This window comes from Nipponia nippon, unplaced genomic scaffold (genome assembly GCF_047370975.1).
Source record: "Nipponia nippon isolate SJK-2023a ecotype South Korea unplaced genomic scaffold, ASM4737097v1 scaffold_52, whole genome shotgun sequence".
Taxonomy (NCBI): domain Eukaryota; kingdom Metazoa; phylum Chordata; class Aves; order Pelecaniformes; family Threskiornithidae; genus Nipponia; species Nipponia nippon.
This window is the reverse complement of record NW_028262372.1, coordinates 771,643-792,492: the sequence shown is the minus strand read 5'-3', so window position 1 is coordinate 792,492 and position 20,850 is coordinate 771,643. Positions and strand designations below refer to the sequence as shown.

Sequence of the window (20,850 nt, the reverse complement as noted above, 5' to 3'; positions counted from 1 at the left end):
CCCCGCCCCTGCTGCCCGTGCTGGCCCCGCACCCTGCCGGCCCCGCCCACGGTGAGAGGGTGGGGCGGGGCTTCGAGGGGGGGGGTGGCCTTTGGGGCATAGGGGTGGGGTTTGGTGATTGGGTGGGGTTTAGGGGTGGGTCTTGGCAAGTGGGTGTGTTTTGTGGGGGTGGGGCCTGGTGAATGGGCGGGGTTTGAGGGCTGGGAGTTAAAATCGGGTCGTGGTCTGGACGGAGGAGGCGGGGCTTGGGGACCGGGTGGGGGTTTGGTTGGGTGGGGCTTCAAAGGGGCGGGGCTTTCGAAGGGGCGGGGCTTAGGGGCATTGAGGGTCAAGGCTGGGGGCGTGGCTTCATCGTGCCTGAGTGGGTGAGGCTTAAGAGAAGGGGCGTGGCCTGGGCCCTGAGCAAAGGGGTTGTGGGGGGCTCAGCCTGGGCGGGGCTTGAGCCTTATGGGTGGGGCTTCTGCCATTAACCCCTTCCTCCCCCCGCAGCCCTTCCGCCTGCTCCTCTGGCCCCTCCCCCCGCCGCCGGCCCTCCCCGCCCCCCCCCACCCCCACCCTGGGGGGCAAGGGGGGCCCCCCGGCCGCCTACGCCCTGCCGGGCCCCGGCCCCCAGCGCCTCCTGCTAGCCCCCGACATGCAAGCCCGCCTGCCCTGTGAGTAGCCCACCCCCCCAACCCCCCTCCCCCTTTTAATTTTAGCCCCTCCCCCTCTAATGAGGGGGGGGAAGTCCCTAAACGTGTCCGTCTGTCTGTCTGTCCCCCGTAGCCGGCGAGGTGGTGAGCATCGGGCAACTGGCGGCGCTGGCCCAGCGGCCCGGGGGGCCCCCGGGGGGGGCGGTGCCGGGGGGGGCCAAGCCCCTCACCCTGCAGCTGCAGGGGAGCAAACTCACCCTGGCCGCCCCCCCCCGCGGCACCTGGCCCTCGCCCCCCCCCGCGGCCTCCCCCGTAAGTCGGGGGGACCCCCCGTGCGCGTGGCAGCCCCCCCTTCATGTGGGACCCCCCTCTTTATGTGGGACCCCCCTCTTTACATGGGAGCCCCCCTCTTTGCATGGGACACCCCTGTTCTGCATGGGACCCCCCTCTTTATGTGGGACCCCCCTTTTTATGTGGGACCCCCTATTTTGCATGGGACCCCCCCACCTTTTCACATGGGACCCCCCCTTTTTATATGGGAACCCCCCCTTTTTCTATCGGACCCCCCCTTTTTACATGGGACCCCCCCTCTTCATGTGGGATCCCCCCTTTATATATGGGAGCCCCCCTCTTTATGTGGAACCCCCCTTTTTATATGGGAACCCCCCTTTTAAGGGGAACTCCCCCTTTCATGTGGGACCCCCCCCTTTCACGTGGGACCTCCCCCTTTTAAGGGGACCCCCCCTTTAAGAGGAGCCCCCTTCTTCACATGGGAGCCCCCCCTTTTAATGGGGACCCCTGCTTTTAAGGGGGACCCCCCCGATTGGGGGGGGTAGGGAATGGGGTGCCCCCCACCCTGCACCCCAAAATGGGGGGGGTTCTTCTTGATGGGGGGGACCCCCTTCTTGATGGGGGGGGGGGTCCTGAGGTGGGGGGGGCCTAAAATGGGGGGGGACCCCGCAATTGGGGGGGAACCCCCAAATGGGGAGGGGGGTGCTGGGGGGACCCTAAAATCGGGGGGGGGGCACCCTGAGAGTGGTGGGGGACCCCCAAGTGGGTGGGGGGACCCTAAAATGGGCGGGGGGCCACCCCCAAATGGGAGGGGGGACCCCGAGGTGGGTGGGGGTCCCTAAAATGGGGGGGTGCTGTTTTTGAGGGTTGTGGGGGGACCCGGAGGTGGGGGGGGGGAACCCTAAAGGGGGGGGGGGCCTAACAAAGAGCCCCCCCCTCCCCAGTTTTGGGGGTCACGGGGGGGTTTCGGGGTGCCCCCTGACGCCCCCCGTGCCCCCCCCGGAACGTGGTGCATCTGGTGGCGGCTGGGGGGGCAGCACCCGCTCCTGGCCCCCCCCGCCCAGGTCACCCTGCTGGCACCCATCGCCCCCCCGGCCCCCTGGATCCCTCTGGGTGGGCCCCCCAAACCCCTGGGACCCCCTGGGTGCCTCTGGGACCCCCCACAACACCCTCAGGACCCCTTTGGGTGCCCCTGGAACCTCTCTGGGTGCCCCTAGGCCCCCAGACCCCCCAGGACCCTTTTGGATGCCCCCAGGGCCCCCTTGGGTGCCCCTAAGCCCCCCCAGACACCCCTGGGTGCCCCTGGGACCCCCCCACAACACCCTCAGGACCCCTTTGGGTGCCCCTGGAACCTCTCTGGGTGCCCCTAGGCCCCCCAGACCCCCCAGGACCCCTTTGGATGCCCCTAGGCCCCCTTGGGTGCCCCCGATCCCCCCCAGACACCCCTGGGTGCCCCTGGGACCCCCCACAACACTCTTAGGACCCCTTTGGGTGCCCCTGGAACCTCTCTGGGTGCCCCCGGGCCCCTTGGGTGCCCCCAAGCCCACCCAGGCCCCCTGGGTTCCCCCAAGCCCCTCCCAGACCCCCCAGGACCGCTTTGGGTGCCCCTGGAACCTCTCTGGGTGCCCCCAAGCTCCCCCCCAGGGCCCCGCTGTGACCCTGGGGCCCCCCCCGCCCCCTCAGGACCCCTTTGGGTGCCCCCAGGTCCCCTTGGGTGCCTCCGAGCCCCCCAGGACCCCCTGGGTGCCCCTGGGACCCCCACAACACCCTCAGGACCCCTTTGGGTGCCCCTGGGTGCCATGGGGTGGGGGGTATCTGACAGACCTGTGTTCCCCCCCAGTGCCGACGCCGCTGGTGAACAGCGGGGGGGTGAAGATCGTGGTGCGGCAGGCGCCCCGCGACGGGCTGGCGGCTCCCCCCGCCCCCCAAACCCTGGGTGCCCCCCTGCACCCGCGGGTGCCCCCTGGCCCCCCCAATATCCCTGGGTGCCCCCCAATACCCATGGGTGCTCCTATACATTACAGGGCGCCCAGCACCCATGGGTGCCCCCCACACTTTTGAGTGCCCCCCCCGTGCCTCTGGGGGGCCCCAAATACCCCTGGGTGTCCCCCACACCCATGGGTGCCCCTTGCCCCCCCCCAATATCCCTGGGTGCCCCTCATTTTGGGGTGAAATGGGGGGATTCTGGGGGTGTCAGAGCATATTTCGGGGTGAAACTGGGGGATTTGGGGGTAAAACAGGTCAAATTGGTGAATTTTGGGGGAAAATGGGGGGATTTGGGGGTGAAACAGGTCAAATTGGTGCATTGTGGGGTGCAACTGGGGCATTTGGGGGGTGCCAGAGCAGATTTGGGGGTCCAAATGGGGGATTTGGGCTCAAACATGGGGTTTTGGGGGTCAAATTGAGGATTTGGGGGGTCAAACCGCGGGATTTTGGGGTCAGCTGAGGATTTGGGGTCCCCAGAGAGATTTGGGGGTCAAATTTGTGAATGTAGGGGTAAAGTAGGGGGATTTGGGGGTAAAACTGGTCCAATTTGTGAATTTTGAGGTGAAACTGGGGGATTTTGGGGTGCAACTGGGGGATTTTGGGGTGAAACAGGTCAAATTGGTGCATTTTGGGGGAAAATGGGGGGATTTTGAGGAAAAAGAGGTCAAATTTTTGAATGTGGGGGAGAAACGGGGGGATTTGGGGGTGAAATCTGTGAATTTTGAGGTGAAACTGGAGGATTTGGGGGTGAAACAGGTCAAATTTGTGCATTGTGGGGTGAAACGGGGGGATTTCGGGGGTGCCAGAGCAGATTTGGGGGTCCAAATGGGGGATTTGGGCTCAAACATGGGGTTTTGGGGGTCAAATTGAGGATTTGGGGGGTCAAACCGAGGGACTGTGGGGTCAGCTGAGGATTTGGGGTCCCCAGAGAGATTTTGGGCTCAAATTTGTGAATTTGGGGGTGAAACAGGGGGATTTGGGGGTTAAATGTGTGAATGTAGAGGGAAAGTAGGGGGATTTGGGGGTAAAACTGGTCCAATTGGTGAATTTTGAGGTGAAACTGGGGGATTTGGGGGTCAAATTTGTGCATTTTGGAGTGCAACTGGGTGATTTCGGGGTGAAACAGGTCAAACTGGTGAATTTTGGGGGAAAATGGGGGGACTTTGTGGTAAAACTGGTCAAATTTGTGAATTTTGAGGTGAAACTGGTGGATTTGGGGGTCAAATTTGTGCATTTTGGGGTGAATCTGGCGGATTTCGGGGGTGCCAAGGCAGAATTTGGGGTCCAGATGGGGGATTTGGGGTCCAAATGGGGGATTTGGGCCCAAACATGCTGTTTTGGGGGTCAAATTGAGGATTTGGGGGGTCAAACCGCGGGATATTGGGGTCAGCTGAGGATTTGGGGTCCCCAGAGAGATTTTGGGGTCAAATTTGTGCATTTTGGGGTGAAACTGGGGTATTTGGGGGTCAAATTTGTGAATGTAGGGGTAAAGTAGGGGGACTTTGGGGTAAAACTGGTCCAATTTGTGAACTTTGAGGTGAAACTGGTGGATTTGGGGGTCAAATTTGTGCATTTTGGGGTGAAACGGGGGGATTTCGCGGGTGCCAGAGCAGATTTGGGGGTCCAAATGGGGGATTTGGGCCCAAACATGGGGTTTTGGGGGTCAAATTGAGGATTTGGGGGGTCAAACCGAGGGATTTTGGGGTCAGCTGAGGATCTGGGGTCCCCAGAGAGATTTTGGGGTCAAATTTGTGAACTTTGAGGTGAAACAGGGGGATTTGGGGGTCAAATTTGTGAATGTAGGGGTAAAGTAGAGGGATTTTGGGGTAAAACTGGTCCAATTGGTGAATTTTGAGGTGAAATGGGGGGACTTCGGGGTAAAAGAGGTCAAATTTTTGAATGTGGGGGAGAAACAGGGGGATTTGGGTGTCAAATCTGTGAATTTTGGGTTGAAACTGGAGGATTTGGGGGTGAAACAGGTCAACTTTGTGCATTGTGGGGTGAAACGGGGGGATTTCGGAGGTGCCAGAGCAGATTTGAGGGTCCAAATAGGGGATTTGGGCTCAAACATGGGGTTTTGGGGGTCAAATTGAGGATTTGGGGGGTCAAACCGAGGGATATTGGGGTCAGCTGAGGATTTGGGGTCCCCAGAGTGATTTTGGGGTCAAATTTGTGAATGTAGGGGTAAAGTAGGGGGATTTTGGGATGAAACAGGTCAAATTGGTGAATTTTGGGGAAAATTGGGGGAGTTTGGTGTAAAACTTGTGCAATTTGTGCATTTCAACTGTGTAGTCAGAAGGGGGTTCTGCAAGTAGCAGTGACATTGCCCTCGAGAAGAAGACGGCAGTTTTCACCTTTCACAAGGCACAGAGCACATCTCGGGAACATGAATGCACTCGGTGGCACACACCCCTCCACACTTTCACCTATCCAGATACAATGGCCATTTCTAAAATCATCTTTGCGGATGCAGACTGCCTAAGCAAAGGACATTCCCATTTTTCTCCATGGACTGTGTACATGAGAAGAGATGCTCTCTGTGTTTTTAAACTAAATAAAAGAGCCTTCAGCGGCTTCTTTTCTGTGCTCCTTCCCGTCAGACCTTCGTAAAGCTGCAGGTGGAATACCTTGGTGCAGAGGTGGAGAGGAAAAACAGCCCTCATAAAGCAGCACTGCCAGGGAGCACCAGTTCTTGGTCTTTCCCAAGCTGCTCTGTTTCCACTGCCACACTCTCCTTCTCAGCCCTTGTGTTGCTGCATGGTCGGAGTGCTCTGGCAGCTTGGTCACAGTCCTGTGGTGCGGCAGTCCTGTGACCGCAGGCAGGGACAGGCAATGTGTCTCTGTAACAGCATTTTAGATTAGATATTAGAGAAAAATTCTTCACGGAGAGAGTGGATACGCATTGGAACAGACTGCCCAGGGAAGTGGTACAATCACTGTCCTGGAAGTATTCAAAAAATTTGCGGCTATTGTTACAATGTTTAACGACATGATTTAACGTTGGACCAGGCAGTTAGGTTAAGAGGTTGGACTCGATGATCTCAGAGGTCCTTTCCAACCTGAACGCTTCTATGATTCTATGAAAAAGGATCTTCTGAGGACAGCGCCTGAAGGCTTAGGTCTTCTTTCAAAGTGGCTCTAGAGAACATGCCCAGAGAAGTGCCCAGGAGAGGAAAACCCTTGTGAACAGCTCAAGTGTGTGAGTGTGCAGCTTTGGGGCACACAGCAGTGTCATGGACGCTCATGGGAGAATTCAGTCCTTGGCACCCAAGAATGTCTCCTCGCACAGCCAGGCCTCCTGGGAGAGACGTGAAGGACCAGCAGAGCAGGCTCTGGTCTGTGCCCATGTGCGCTGGACACCCCATCCAAAGCACGCACCATGCTGGCTGCTATGCAGAAAATTAACCCTATCCCCGCCACAGCCAGTACACCGAAGCTCCCCTCCCACGGCATTCCTGGTAGCAGTTCCGTCTCACTCCCTGCCCAGCGCAGACCAACCGCCTGCAATACAAATGGGGTCACCAAATGAACTCCTCCCGAGCCTTGCACAAGCAGGCAAAGAGCAAAGCGGTGCCTCAGGGAGGTCCTCCCCTCACACATCTCGATGTGCTTCCTCAGCCCGTGTTTTTTGGATCCATGGATAGTGAATGGTGAAACATGGTCATCCCCTGAGGATGAGATGGAAAGCCTTGAGAGCTTCTGAACTTAATAAATACTGCTTGTTCTTATGCTAAAAAATCTAAACCAATTGAGTACGGTGTAAATATCATTAAATATTATTATCGTTATTTATCTTCGATAAAATAGTATCTCCCAAGTCCAGTGCCTGAACGCTGAACTCTTTCTCCAAAGGTACTGCAAAGAAAATTTCCAAGGAATTGTTTTTCTGAAGGCTATGATCTCCTTGTCTTCTCAATATTTTGGGAGTTAAGCTCATGGTATTTTGAGTTCCTATGGACCAAATGCTCTGGATTTAAAAGCTCTCTTCTTGGTGTTCAGTGGCAGGGCAGATGGACCATGAGCATTCTCAATTCTTCTACCCACTCCAGCCTTTAGAGGCGCTGGTGGGGGTTGGGAAGGGGGAGTTCTGTTAGTACGTATGTTCAGAGACAGGATTCACCTCAGTCACACCTTTCTCCACATACGTCTCCCCTGCTCCCCTGCTCCCCCTGCTCCAGCGTGGGTCCTCTCCAGAGGAAGTAGATCTATTTACAATAAATATGTGTTCACTTCTTTCTCTCTTACTTATCTCCTTTCTCCTCATAGAATGACAGAAATGTTGAGGTTGGAAGGGACCTCTGGACTTTCCTTTCCCCTTTGTGAAGCCATGTTAAATACAAGTCCTTTTTAACTAATTTGATATCCTTCTGGGATAAGGTCACCATCCTAGTGGATGAAGGCAAGGTGGTGGGTGTAGATTTCCTGGATTTTAGTAAGGCTTTTGGTACTGTCCCTCACAGCATCCTTCTGGACAAATTATCCAACTGGGGGATGAGCGGGTTCACGGTGCGCTGGGTGAAGAACTGGCTGAAGGGCAGAGCTCAAAGGGTCACAGTGCATATGGCTGGCGACCAGTCTCCAGCGGTCTTCCTCAGGGCTCAATCCTAGGGCCAGTTCTGTTCAATATGCTTATCGATGATCTGCGTGCAGGAGTCGAATGCAGCATTACCAAGGTTGCTGATGATAATAATTCCATTTCACAGAAATGCTCGTCACTCGCACAGCACCCTTTGCACGTCCCCTTTCTGGTCTGGGCATGAGGTCCCTGTCAGCCCGTCTCTGCAGCCTGCCCAGGTCCCTCTGGACGGCAGCACGACCCCCTGGCCTAAGTGCCGCTGCTCCCAGACTGGTGTCATCGGTCAGCTTGCTGAGGGTGCACTCTGCCCCATCCTCCAGAACATTAATTAAGGAAGATGATAAACAGGATCAGACCCAGTCTTGACCCCTGCGAGACACCCCTGGTTACTGGCCTCGCACTAGGCTTGGTGCCACTGAGCAGCACCCTCAGGGCCCGGCCGTTCAGCCCGTTTCAGTCCCACTCGCTGTCGTCTCAGCCAGTCCATTTCTGTTGGAGTGACTTGAACTCCATATTTAAAAAGAAGAGTTTGCAAGAGGGGCCCAGGCAAGCACACAGCTTTCACAATCCCAAGACATAAACCTCCCACACTGGGCATTTCCTCCAATTGCCCCAAAACCTACAGAGAAGAAAGCACCCCAGGAATTACAAATGCAAGGCCAAGGAGTGTTTTTAATTCTGGCTTTGGCTTTTCTGAGTGTGGGTACCAAGTGAGTGTTGTTTTTGCAAGGCGATCCCAAGAGCTGACCAGGGCTTAAAGCTCTTCCTCGAGGGACCTGTGGGCAGGCGGGCTAGCCGGCAGAGCTGTCCGAGTCTCTGGAAGGTCTCTCTGAGCTCTTCCTGGCCAGAGGCAGCACTGGGAGGGGGGACAGGGTGGGCTGATTTTGCCCTTTGTGCAGCTTGGTCCCTGCTGGGGGCAGTTTTACTACTTCTTAGGTCCTTCCTCCTCCTCCTTTATGGCATTGAACGAGTCAGATGCTGTGCTCTGCCCTTATCCAGGGTCACCATCTGCCCCCGTAACAGAAACACGGGGGGAAGCCTAACACTGCCATTGACAATGACTGATCAAGAAACAGTTTTGGAAAGGAGTCTATTGCCCTGCTTCCTTTGCCAAATCTCCAAGAAAGCCACTTTCTGATTTCTGTGGCTCGACCTACCTTCCTTTCCCTCTAGACTCCTGAACTGGATTCTTAGGGCAAGTCTTCCCTTTTCCTTATTATAAGTTGATGAAAGCAAGAAGGTCCCTAGCCCCGAAGTTAAACCTACTGATGTCAGCTCTTTCTACGAGCAATTTCATCATTCAAAGACTTGTCCGTAATGACAGAGGAAGGATAAAACTTTTCTCCTGTCTCTAGTCAAAAACACCAGGGTGAGCCTGGCTAATTGCAGAGATATACTTGTAGTTAAACAAAATGATTGAAAAATGCCAAATTCCAAAAGAAGCCCACAAATCAACGTTTGCCATCAGAAGTGTTTCAGTGGCACATCTAAGTGATGTAGAGCTGCAGGATGATGGCCCTGCTGTCCCTGTCACAGGGCTGTGAAGATTTCTTTTGCTTTGCTCTATGCAATTTCCCACTCCTGGCTGTCATTAACCTCTATCTGTCTCACTCCTCTTCCCTTAGTGGCTTGGGGCAGTGCCAGACTCTGTGGGGCCACTGTGCAGAAGTTAGCAAGGCTGCAGAAAGAGCGGGAGAAAGTCACGGTGACACTGCTCTGTGTCACTTTGGGCAGGTCATCAGGGGAACTCCCCGAGGACTTGCAAAAAGCAAACATTGCATGCATCTTTCAAAAAGGCCCCAAGGACGAGGTGGGGAACTACAGGCTCTTCACCCTCCTTTGGTTGAGGAGTGTGTCCCAGAGCGTGTCCTCTTGGTTCCCATTTCTGGGTTTCTGAAAGAGAAAGTGACTGGATTTACTCAGAGAGATCATGCCTTACCTTCCGCGCTGCTTTCCGAGATAAAAGGGCTGTATTTCTGGGTGAGGGGAGAGAAGTGCATGCCATTTACCTTGAGTTAAGCAAGGTTTTTAACACTATGCCCAGGATATGCTTTCATCTGTGTTATGATATAATGCAAGAGAGGCATTGCCTATGGTGACACAGGGATGTTTCAAGAAGACAGTCAGGCTCATCACTGGGGTGCAAGACAGGAGGACAAGAGGCAATGGGGCTGAGACAAGAGAAAGTCAGGTTAGCTATGGGGAGCAACTTTTGCAACAGGAGGACAGTCAAGCACTGGAAGTTGTTTCCCAGGCTGTGCTCTGGCTCCATCCCTGCAACTTCTCAACACCCAAATGGACCATACCCCTTGGTAACCTGGTGTTACCCTGCTTGGAGCAGCAAGTTAGTCTAGACACCACCCAAATTCCCTTCCAGCCTGAACGATGCTGTTGTCCTTCTCCTTCATGTTGTCAATGTTAATGAATGCACTCAGGGTCTCCCTGACTGTGGAAGTCATTCCCATCCGGGACAGGGCTGCCTCACAAGTACCCCCAGACAGCCCTGATCCCATCCTTTGCTTCACCTTTCATGTCCTGGTTGCCTCTTGCCCTCCTCTCAATGTCATCTTTTTTACCATCCTCATACTCCCTGTAAAGAACCGCCTACCCTGTTAGCCCTTTCTGCACTGGCTAGCCTCTTCTGGGTTTGTGCCCTCCTTTGTTTTTTCTGATGTGTGTTTTGTGATGCTTTCTACCTTGGGCATCCATTCCAGTAAACAAGTCCTGCTTTTTCTTTACCTGTAGTATCCTGCAATGCCTCGTGCTGTTATCCTGGTAGAAGCAAAAATGAGGATGAGGCATCTGCAAACATATCATAAATGCTGGCACGAGTGAGCTCCAGTCCACACGCGCATTTGGCCAAAAGATAAAGGAGAAGGGACAAGCCCTGCACCAGGGACAGAATAACCCTGTGCAGCAGTGTGGGCTGCAACCTCACTGGGTGAGGAGTGGCCCTGAGCAAGAGGGCCCGGGCATGACCATGGCTGCCATACAAGCCAGTGGTCTCCCAGTTCTGGAGGAATGGGCAGAAGCTGGAGAGGATCGACACAAGGGCAACAGGGATGGTGTTAGGGGCCTAATTACATGAGCTGTGTGGAGACAGTGAGGGAACGGAACCTCTTGAGCCTGCTGCTGAAGGGCGTGCTGAGGAAAACTCAACAGCACCCTACGTCTGCCTGGAGAGATGATAGAAAAAACCCCTCTTGTGCTGTCAGAAATGGTATGGCATGGGCAACAGCCCCAAACTGCCTCTTGGGAGATTCACACAGGGCAACAGGAAAAGTAATAAAAAACCTAGGAGTGTGGTGCTGCACTGCAGCAGGACACCCAGAGTGCCTCTGTGATCCCCACCCTGGGAGGTTTTCAGGTCTCAGCTCAAAAATGTGCCACCAGCCTGACCGCAGGCTTTGTGGTAGTTACCCTTTGGGCAGGAGGCCAGGCTGGAGACCCCAGCACTCCCTTTCCCACCCACGCTTCCACCAGCAGCCTGTGCCTTGCAGTATGCCCTAGAAGAAGGGATTCAGTTGAAGGTGAGGGTGTCTCTATCAGGCTCAGGGGAAGATTCAGAGAAGAAAGCAGCTCAAGCGATCTCTAGTCCACTGTGCAGCTCCAAGCAAGGCCAGCTCTGAGGTCAGACCAGGTTGCTCCCTAAATGTTGGTATTCATGAAAAGGCTCTAAAGAGGAGCCAGGCATCTAAGCCACAGTTAGAGAATCAGAGACAAGGCATTTGACCAGCTCCCTGAAGACAGATATTGGGAGCACCTCCCCTTTTGGTCCTCCACTGGTTTTGGTTGGGATAGAGTTAATTAATCATAGTATCTCATAAGATTGTATGTTTTGGCTTGGTGATGAAAACAGATTGATAACGCAACGATGGTTTAGCGATTGCTGAACTGTGCTGACACTGGGTCAAGGCCTTTTCTGTTTCCCAGGCTGCCCTGCCAATGAGTAGACTGGGAGTGGGCAAGAAGTTGGGAGGGGACACAGCCAAGACAGCTGGGGGAATCTCAACGTAATTGCAGAAAGGAAGGTTCTCTGCTGCGGATTTCAGGCTTCAAAGATTTGAAGAGAAGAGCTTTGACCTAGCAAAACTTTTCCATCATTTTGCGTGTGTTGCCTCACTGCCCCGCTTTCACTCATTGGCACCCAGAAGCATCACCTTCTTCAATTTGCTGTCCTCTGAAATACAGCCAAGTGATGAGAAGAAAACAAGAAGGAAAGTGGAAGTCTTTTTCAGTCCGTATACGGCTGAATTTCACTGGTATAATTCAGGTTAATTTTGCTACAAGCCTTGATTGTTTGAAAGCGTTCAAGGGACTCCCCTCCAGCTGCCCACCTTTGGCCCTGGCCTGGTGAGCACCTCCAGGGCCTGGTTCTACAAGCACTGCGGTGCCATGGCTGTGCTGGGCCTTTGTGTATCGGCCGGAGCCTGGCACTTGGAGGGACAGGGTGTTGTGCCTTTGTGCATCCATAATGGTTCAAGCTGGGAAGTGAGTCTGCGAGTCAGACCCAACGAGGTCCGTGGCCAGGCATGGCTGTGCCCATGGCTGTGGCTGGAGACCAGTATGCCCACAGCGTAGCTCAGGTCAGACTGACACTGGATTTCACATCCCTGATCCACTGTTCCCTGTTTGCAAGTACCAGATCCAGGTGAGCATCACCTCTGTTGGCACATCTGGCAGCTGGGCTAAGAAGCTGGCCCCAGGAACCAGAAGAAACCTCTGGGACAGTTTGCACCCTGCAGTTTCGCCTTCTCGTGAGCGTCAGGGCGATTAGAGTCCCCGGGGGTGATGTGGGGTCAATGGTCTTCCTCCCATTGCTTAAGTAAGACTTTCTCCTCTTTCTCACCTGCTTCCAGCTATTTAGCTCCTACCACAATGTCTCCCTAACTGGTCTCTGCTGTGACCCCCACCCACAAGAGCTCACCCAATCTGCTGCCCATCCCATAGAGGACCTCCATCCATCCAGGCAGCTCCCTCCCACTGAGGGCATCCCCCTCCTGATCTTCCCCACCTCTCTACTCTGAATAGCCTGTATCCATCCATCACAGCACCTCAAGCTTTCTGACCTGCCCCACCACACCTCAGCAGGTATTTACATCAATGTCACAGCTCTGTGACAGCACAAAGGGCTCCAGCTCCTCCTGTCTGTGCCCCAGGCTGAGGCCATTGGTGCACATCTGGGCTGCAGCCCCTCAGCTTGGTGCCACCAGGGCCAACCTCAGACTTGTCACAGATCTTGCGCCCAAGATCCTGTGCAAGCAAAGACTTTGCTTCAGAGCAGAGACATGCTGGCGTGGATGGCAGATGGCAATGTGAGGATGAAATGAGGGGCCCACAAGGTGAGCAAACCCTGTGCTCCCCAATGCCAGAGAGAAACAGGTTTGGACTGTGCGGCCCTGGCAGGAGAGGGCTTTGCTGTCTGCAATGTCACTGCAGCCCAGAGAGGCTGTGGTGGAGGTGAAGCTGATCGCCAAGAAGGACAGGTTGCTGCTGAAAATATCCTTGACTATGGATATCCTGTTATTCAGGCACGCTGTGAAAATCATTCACCTGTTCCTTGATTGTACCATCAAGGAGGTGAACAAAGGATGGGGGTAAGAAGATTCAGCAGCATTTGAAAGTGTTGGCACATGAGTGGAGACCCTGCTGTGGTGTGCCTCGTACTCATGCACTGCCCCATGCATCTAACAGCTAGACGTGGGACAGGCACTGCTTCCCTGCAGTGGTGGCATTCAGTAGCTTGCTCCTAAGCCCCAAATCTGTCTGAGATGCCATTAGAAGTGTCTGTTAGTGACCAGCTCTGAACGGGGATTGCTGTCCGATAGGTCCTAAGATGCCCTCGTCAGATGTCCTTGTGCTGGGCACCTTTGGCATCTGAGCTAGCACCACAGGCCGGTATTTGGCCATTAAAGTGAGCAGCTGCCCTGTCCCTGTCTGGGTGACTGGTCTCATACCCGAACAAAAGAAGGCGATTCTTAGACCTAACTCTGACAGAAATGACACAGCTGGAAAGGAGTGTCTCTCCCCAGCTGAGAGGGGGAACATGAGTGATTCCTTCATTCTGTTTCAGAGCAGGTTCCCCTGGAGCCCCAGGGACACCTGGAGGGAGCCCAGAGGGGCAGAGAAAGCGCTGCCTTGGGCTGGGCCTCTGCTGCTGAGCTGGGCTGGGCTCCTGGGCTGGAGGGAGCTCCTGGCAAGTGGGCAGCCCTGCAGAGAGACAGCTCTGCCCAGGAGCAGCTCCTCTGCAAAGCGCAGCAGGGCTGAGGGCACTGCCTGCAGGCACCGAGGGGTGAGGAGCCAGCTAGAGAGAGGTTAAAGGCAGACGTGAGTGGGAAGGTGCACAGAGCTCACTGGAGCAGAAATCTCCACAGCCCTTGACACGGTAAGGCTCTGGCTGCAGGGCAATGCACTTGAGTATCCTGGAGGGATCTCCTAGAGCTGGCACATCCCATGGTTGGTGCAGTGGAGAGGGGTGTCCTCCAGAGCAGTCATTCTGTGCTGGGGCAGGGACCCTGCCGCCTGCCAGGGTCAGCACTCAGCCTGCCCAGGGAGCTGCCCATGGCGCTGTGGGGAGAAGCTGTGGGTGGAAGGAGCAGCCATTGGCAAGGTAGGTCAGGATCTTCCTGCTGTCAACAGGTTGCTGTGTGGCTGAGGGCTGCTCACAGCTCCAGATCACCCCCAGGACATTTGCAGAGGGTCCTTCTGAAGAAGGACATTGAGGCAGCATTTACCTGAAGGAGAAGGAGTCTTTGCTTTGAATTTTCTCCTCTTGGTTTGCTGGGTGGGCAGTGGGAGATGGGAATTTCTCTCTCCCTTGTGGAAAAGGCACGGAGACCCCAGTTCTCATTAGCACTTGTCTGAGCTGCTCCTCAGCCCCTGCAGGCGCAGAGATGCCCCTGGACAGTGCCCTGCTGCCAGGGCACTGCCCTCCTGAGCAGCAGAGGTTGCGTCCACATGGCAGCAGCTGCCTGGGGCACTGGGTTGAAGAAAACAACAGTGGCAGGGTAGATGGTCTATGAGCTTCCTTTCTCTTCTCAGATTTTTTTCTTCTGTGACAGAAGTGATGACATATGCCAGGCTCCCTGGAAATGAATTTGGAGGCGTGAGGAGAGGAGAGGATGGGGACTCTCAACGTGCCTTCGGGTTGTAATGAAAGGAGGCTCAGAAGGTGAAACACCCTCAAAGGTGAAGTCCCCCAAAAGCAAAGCATTAAATCAATGTATCCACGAACAAGGACTCTGTCAGTGGGGACCCAGCAGGAACAGGGAAGGGAGCCTGGAGAGATGCAGGAGCTGCCTGAGGAGGCCCAGGGCCAGGACTGTCACATTGTCCTGGGGTGTGGGGCTGGTGGGAGCAGAGGAGGGGGCAAATTCAGTCAGCAGTGGGCATCACCTACAGTATGAATTCAGGAGAGCCAGAGAGTGCCTGGCCTCCTTTTTCTCATGCCCTTGAGGTCAGCACCATCCCTGGGGCTGATGGGGAGACTGAACCCCCTCCGCTCTCACCCCCAGCAGCTGCTGTGCCCTTCAGAGGGACTGGGGCTGTGGGGTGAGTGCCCAGTGCTCTGCAGCACCCTGCGGTGGGCACTGCCACCGAACCAGCCCAGGCTGGGCTGCTCTGCTGGGCTGGGCTGGGGAGAGGGCAGGGGAGGGGGGGAGAGCTGGGGAGGGGCTGAGCTGGACAGGGCTGGGAAGTGCCTGGGAGAGGAAAGCACCAGTGCAGAGCTAAGCTGTGTAAGTGTGCAGGGTGGGGGCAGCCAGCAGGATGCTGACAGTGCAGAGTCAGGCATCATGGTGAAGGAAGCATGGCACGGAAAGTGCAGAGGAGAGGGGCCAGGTCTTTGCCATGTTCCCTGGACATCCTGGGGAAGCTGCCCTGGGAAAACTGTCCTGGATCAGTCCCACACACCAGCCTTTTCTATGTCTGACCGTACACCCCAACCCTAAGCAGGGACCTTTGCAGCATGGTCACCCCCATCTTCCTCTAGGGCTCAGTGATAAGCCTCTCTGTCAGATTCATTCTTGTGCTGGGAAGCCCCATACTGGATGCAGCAATCCTGATGTGGGGAGGAAATCCGAGGGATTTTGCAAAAACCCAGCTCTCTCAGCCTCTCCTTCTCCATAATGTGCTCCAGGCCCCAACCAGTCTGTCCCAGGCGCAGGACCTGGCCTTTGTCCTTCTTCTGTTTCATGAATGTCCCCACAGGACAGTCCTCCCACCTCTCAAGTTTCCTCTGAAAGGCACACCTAAGGCACAGGAATGGTCCTCCCAAGTTGAAAAATGAAATTGAAAAAGTGGTGAGGGTTCCCTCCTCTGGGTCATGGATACGGGTGTTAAACTGCAGTTTAACTGCAGGGGCTCAGGAGAGTCCCCTGTGCCACCTCACCAAACCCCAGTATGTCCCCTGGCCTCCAGGTAGAGTCTGGCCCCTTCACCACTGCTCTCAGCCTCTTCATCCAAGCAGTGTTTTGCCCATCTGTTTGTCTGTGCATCCGGAATGTGATGACCTAACTTGGGTACAAGAACATTGAGGGAGACCTTGCAAAAGGCTTGCTGAAGTGCAGTTAAATGACATCACCTGATGTCCCCTCATGCACAAACGAAGCTACTTCATCATGAAGGCAACGAGGTTGGCGAGGCATGATTTACCCTTGGGAAGTCCACGACGATGCTCTTCTCTTTTGGGCGCCCAGGAATGTCACCCAAAAGCACTCATTCAATGGTTTACTCCTCACCAAAGTGAGCTTGTACAGCCTGGGGTTCCCTGGGTTGCACTTTTGGCCTCTTTCAAAGACGGGTGCACCATTTGCTTGTCCTCACTCACAAGAGACCTCTACCAATCCCATGACCTTTCAAAAGGGATGTTTGAAAGAAATATTGATCTTCACCTGTAACTTCATCATCACTCCTCTGCCTGTTACACGGAGTATTTCATTTCTCTAATCTTTCATATATTTGTACCTGTCCTGATATGAGGACCATTTCATCTTTGCAGATGCAGACTCTCTAGACAAAGGCCAGTTCCATTAGTCTCTAATTTTCCCCTCCCATTATTCTTTGTTCATTCAGATACCTCTCACCTACCCAGCTGCTGCTTTGAGCTTCAGGGAGTTCAAAGCTTGCCTGTCTTTCAGTAGTCTCATTGTCTCTTTAGCCGACACTTTAGTTGTTTTCCTATCTATCTTTTTGTAACTATCTAAAACATTTCTCATAAGATTATCCCTTGTAGAAAGGCAGCCTCCTTAGAGACAGCTTGTACTTAGCCTGTGGTTACAGAGTGTGTTTTATTGTTTATGAAAACTGACCATGCTTTGCTTTGCTTGCACATAGGAAAAATCCTTATGTGGCCTGCGTGCAGCCAGTTGTGATGGATGCACTCGACCTCTTAACCAAACTAGCAGTGGTTTGGTACAGGCTTCAGAAGAGGTAAAGGCGTGAGCCGTAGCCAGGCCATGAACTCTAGTTTCTATCTGTTCTCTGAAAACCCACAAAGGAGCCGAGTGGTACATGATGTGTATGAGCTTGGAACAGCAATCATGCGACTGACACGGGAATAGTGGGTGGCTATTCCAAGACTCAGTTATCAAGGAACAAAGAAACTGGGGGTACAAGGAGCCTCCTGCACACCTTTCCTATCGCATGTAATTTGAGTGCAAGCCAACCACTTTATCCTATAAATACGACAGCCTCAGTGAGCCTTCTTTGAGCTCTCCCTGCTAGGCAGCGTGGGTGCCTGGCGGTGATCTCCGCTTGCGCTGGGACACCTCTCAAGGTTGCTCCTCGAGGCAGAGAGACATTTAACCAACAACAGATCTTTGGTAAGAGACTGATATCGTGCATAACCGTGTAGCATGGTAACTTTGGTTTTGCCTTGGCACCTTTGGTTGCATGCTGAATTGAAAAATTTAGCCTTAGACATATATCAGTATCCATAACCTTTTAGGCATAAATCGTTTTCCAAGTCCGAGATTAAGATTGGACCTAGCTGCACCTAAGCTCCATCAGGAGTTTAGAAAGTAAAGACGTCTACTCTGAACCTCGTAACCCAAGGGGAGGGTCCTCCTTACCCTTTTGTATCCCTGGTCTCTCTGTGAATCATTTGAGCTCGCCTGTAACTCAAGTTTCCTTTGTGTGTTTCTTCCATGCAGTAATTAGTAGAGTAAACCTTGTCATCAAAGTTATTGAACCTTGAGCAACCACTCTTAAACTTTGTTGAATTCCATCGAATTCATTGAACTCTGTCAAAATTATTATTCTACCTGAATAAAACTTATGCCATAGGACCCCGTGGGGTTACCATTTTGAAAGGAGGATGGTGAAACCGGAGAAGGTCCAGAGGAGGTCTGTCATGATGGGCTTTGGGGCCTAAAGCACATGAGCTGTGTGGAGAGGTGGAGGCACCTGGACCTCTTTAGTCTGCTGAAGGACAGCACAGGGCAGCACAGGTGACACCTACCTGGAGAGATGGTGGAGCCAAGCTCTTCTCTGGTGTCAGATAGTACGTCAGAGGCAACAGCCACCAAGTTCCTCCCGGGAGCTTCACGCCATGCCACCTGGGATTCCTGGGAACAGCTACGCTTTTGTCCACAGAAGCGTGATTCCTCTATGAAGAGGTGTCCTGGCCAATCTCCTTAACCATGCGGTGCCTTAGGCTCCGAAGAGACTCAGAACCAACTTGATGACTAGGTTAGTTTCATTTTACATGCCGAAATGCAGGACAAAGGCAGGGAGCTCAGAGCTTCCAGGCGCCCTGCTGCACAGTTAGGACTTCAGAGACTGGAAAGGCAGGTAACAGTGTCGTGGCGGTGTGCTCCACATCAAGGTTGTGCCTTCCTTTGTGCCTTTTCACTAACCTGGGATCTGTCCCTTGGATGCCTTTGGCTAAAACCAAAACAACTCCCCCATTCCACCTCCCCGTCCTGATGGAAACTGTGAGAAACAGATGGAGCAGAGATGATTTAAGGGCAATTCTGCCTAAGTGCTGTAAGCATTAAATAATGACAGAGAGTTAGCAGTGAGAGAAAAAGCACTGTTCTAAGACTTGCATAGCAGAGGCTAATCACGGAGAACTTGTAGCTATTTTGTCAAGTAAAGATGAAATGGAAGAGCTTCAGTTCATCATTGAGAATACGAAGGAGTTCCCTTACAGCACTGTCCTGTTACTGCTGTTAGGGACAGTACCACTAATTCCAAAACATCCTTGAGAGCTTCTTTGTTTTTCCTCGTCTCCAAAGCTCAGGCTGCTCAGACCTGGAAAGTACTCCCTCAAATCTCTGCAAACCAAGTCTCTCCAACCTCCTCTCATCCACACTCTTTTACCCCAGGACACTTTCCCCCATCACGTCAGCACACTGCCTGGTCTCCATTTTTTATCTGGATGAAGCCAGGGTACTGCCTTGGTAAGGCTTCCCTACAGAAGTCGTCTCTCCCTGCTGATCCCACTTGTGTCACCTGGTGCTAGGTACAGCTCCATTTTCCTTCTGCAGAGCTCCATGGCATGGACAGTTTTCCTGTTTCTTCCATGAGAAAAGGTGACAAGCAGGAGAGACTCCGTGCCAGGAAGTCCCAGCCTTGGGTGTTGCTCAGCTGGTTCTTACTGGCATCTCTGTTGGTGTATCTGGTACTTCTCTATGGCTACTCTTTCTGCACAGAAGATCCTAAAAAGACAAAGATTTCATAACGAATGGTCGTAAAAGCCCTGTTATAGACAACAAAGTTTGCCATGGGCTCTGGAGGGAGCCAGGAAGATAGTTAACAAGCACCAGGAAGATCCAGGAAGCTTAAGGCCACTTCTGAAGAGTGAGTGGCTGTAAGCAACACTGACCGGCTGTGCGTAGGTCTCAGAGAGAGGGTGGAGAGATGTCAGAGAGAAACAAGGAGGTGGCTGATGGCTTTAGCAAGTCCTTAAGCATATCTAAGACCAGAAATGGAAAGCGGTTGATGTGTGTGGATGGGGAAGAGGAGGAGGTTTGTCCTGGGAAGATATCAGGACGGAAGACTCCTCTTCTGCAAATCAGGGATGACAGACATTTCCATGTGGTGTGCATCCCCTAGGAGAAAGGGAATGCCCGGGCACAGACAGAGGACAGTGTAGGACAGCCTGTGGTGGGGAAAGCCAAGGGCTTTGGTAGGGCTGGGACCCAGTAACTGAGGTCCTTGTTCTCTTGGCTAGGGCTGCTGACTCTTGGGCTGAGGCCCATGTGAGGACACCAGTTCCTTGCAACCCCCGTACTTTGTTGCCTCCTCACCCCTGACAGAACCTGGGGAGGTGTCCTAGCACTGACCTGCACTCGGCATCACACACCCTCACATCTCTCTGCCCCTAGCAAGAGCCCTGAGACACCCATGAAGGAAAGGATCCCCATTCCTAGGGTCCTGGGGTCAGGGCTTGGCCATCCTCCTTAAGGAAACACGCCAAGGGCTTTCACAGCCCCCTCCACTTGGCTTTCTGCATGTGTCACTCTCACTAGTTACCATGCTGTCATGCACAAGGGTTGCAGGCTGTGAGGAGGGTCCAGTCTGAACATGACGTCATTCACAATTGAACCTGGAACCTAGGATGTTTCAGGCCTAAGAGGCAATAGCACACCACGAGGAGAGGCTGGCTCTGGGAATGCCATGCTTGGGGCTAACCCACATGCAGAGAGGGAATCCATGACTGCAAGAGTCGCGGTAGCTGTCATCAGAGACAACAGAATCACCGAACCATTCAGGTTGGATGGGACCTTGGGAGGTCTTTAGACTAACCTTCTGCTCACATTGGGATGAACAATGAATTCCCATTAACTTCCTAAGGGCTTCTGTCCAAGAGTGTCCTGAAAATGACTAAGATCTTTGGTGGACTCCTAGGGACCCTCTGAGGAAGCTGAGGGTGCCTTTTGCTGCCAGGTAAGGGTGGCTACAGGATTCCTTGACTCCAACAAGCTGCTACTAACCTCGAGCATCTTCTAACGAGCACTGGCCACTGTCCTTGATCAAAAGGTGCAGTCTTGAGAGGCTGCTAAAGTTTTTCCAAACCTTGGACTATTGCCCCGTGCTGCTCTTCCCTGTAGGCACCAATGACACAGCCAAACCTGCAAAGGATTGAGTGTGACTGCATGGCTCTGGGGGTGATGGGCATGGTGGCACGGGCAGTGTTCTCCTCAGTCCTGCTGGGGAGCGGGAGAGGCTTGAGGACTGGACAGATCCTGTGGGTCAGCAATTGGTTGCACAGCTAGTACCAGCAACAGGGGTTTAGTTTCTATGACCAGGAGACCCTCTCTGAGGACCACTGACTGCTGTCAGTGGTGTCTACGCTGCTCCTGAGGGTGTTCGGCAGAGATGAAGCTGATCTCCAGCAAGAACAAGGTGCTGCTGACAGGC

General features: G+C 53.8%; 1 long non-coding RNA gene across 1 annotated transcript; it reads left to right on the top strand.

Moving 5' to 3' along the window:
- The first annotated feature begins 523 nt into the window (after positions 1-523).
- On the top strand, positions 524-7,051 carry LOC148051887 (uncharacterized). The gene is made up of 3 exons (XR_015699435.1): positions 524-653; positions 766-944; positions 5,202-7,051. It is a non-coding gene; the product is annotated as an uncharacterized LOC148051887 (long non-coding RNA).
- Positions 7,052-20,850: the final 13,799 nt, after the last annotated feature.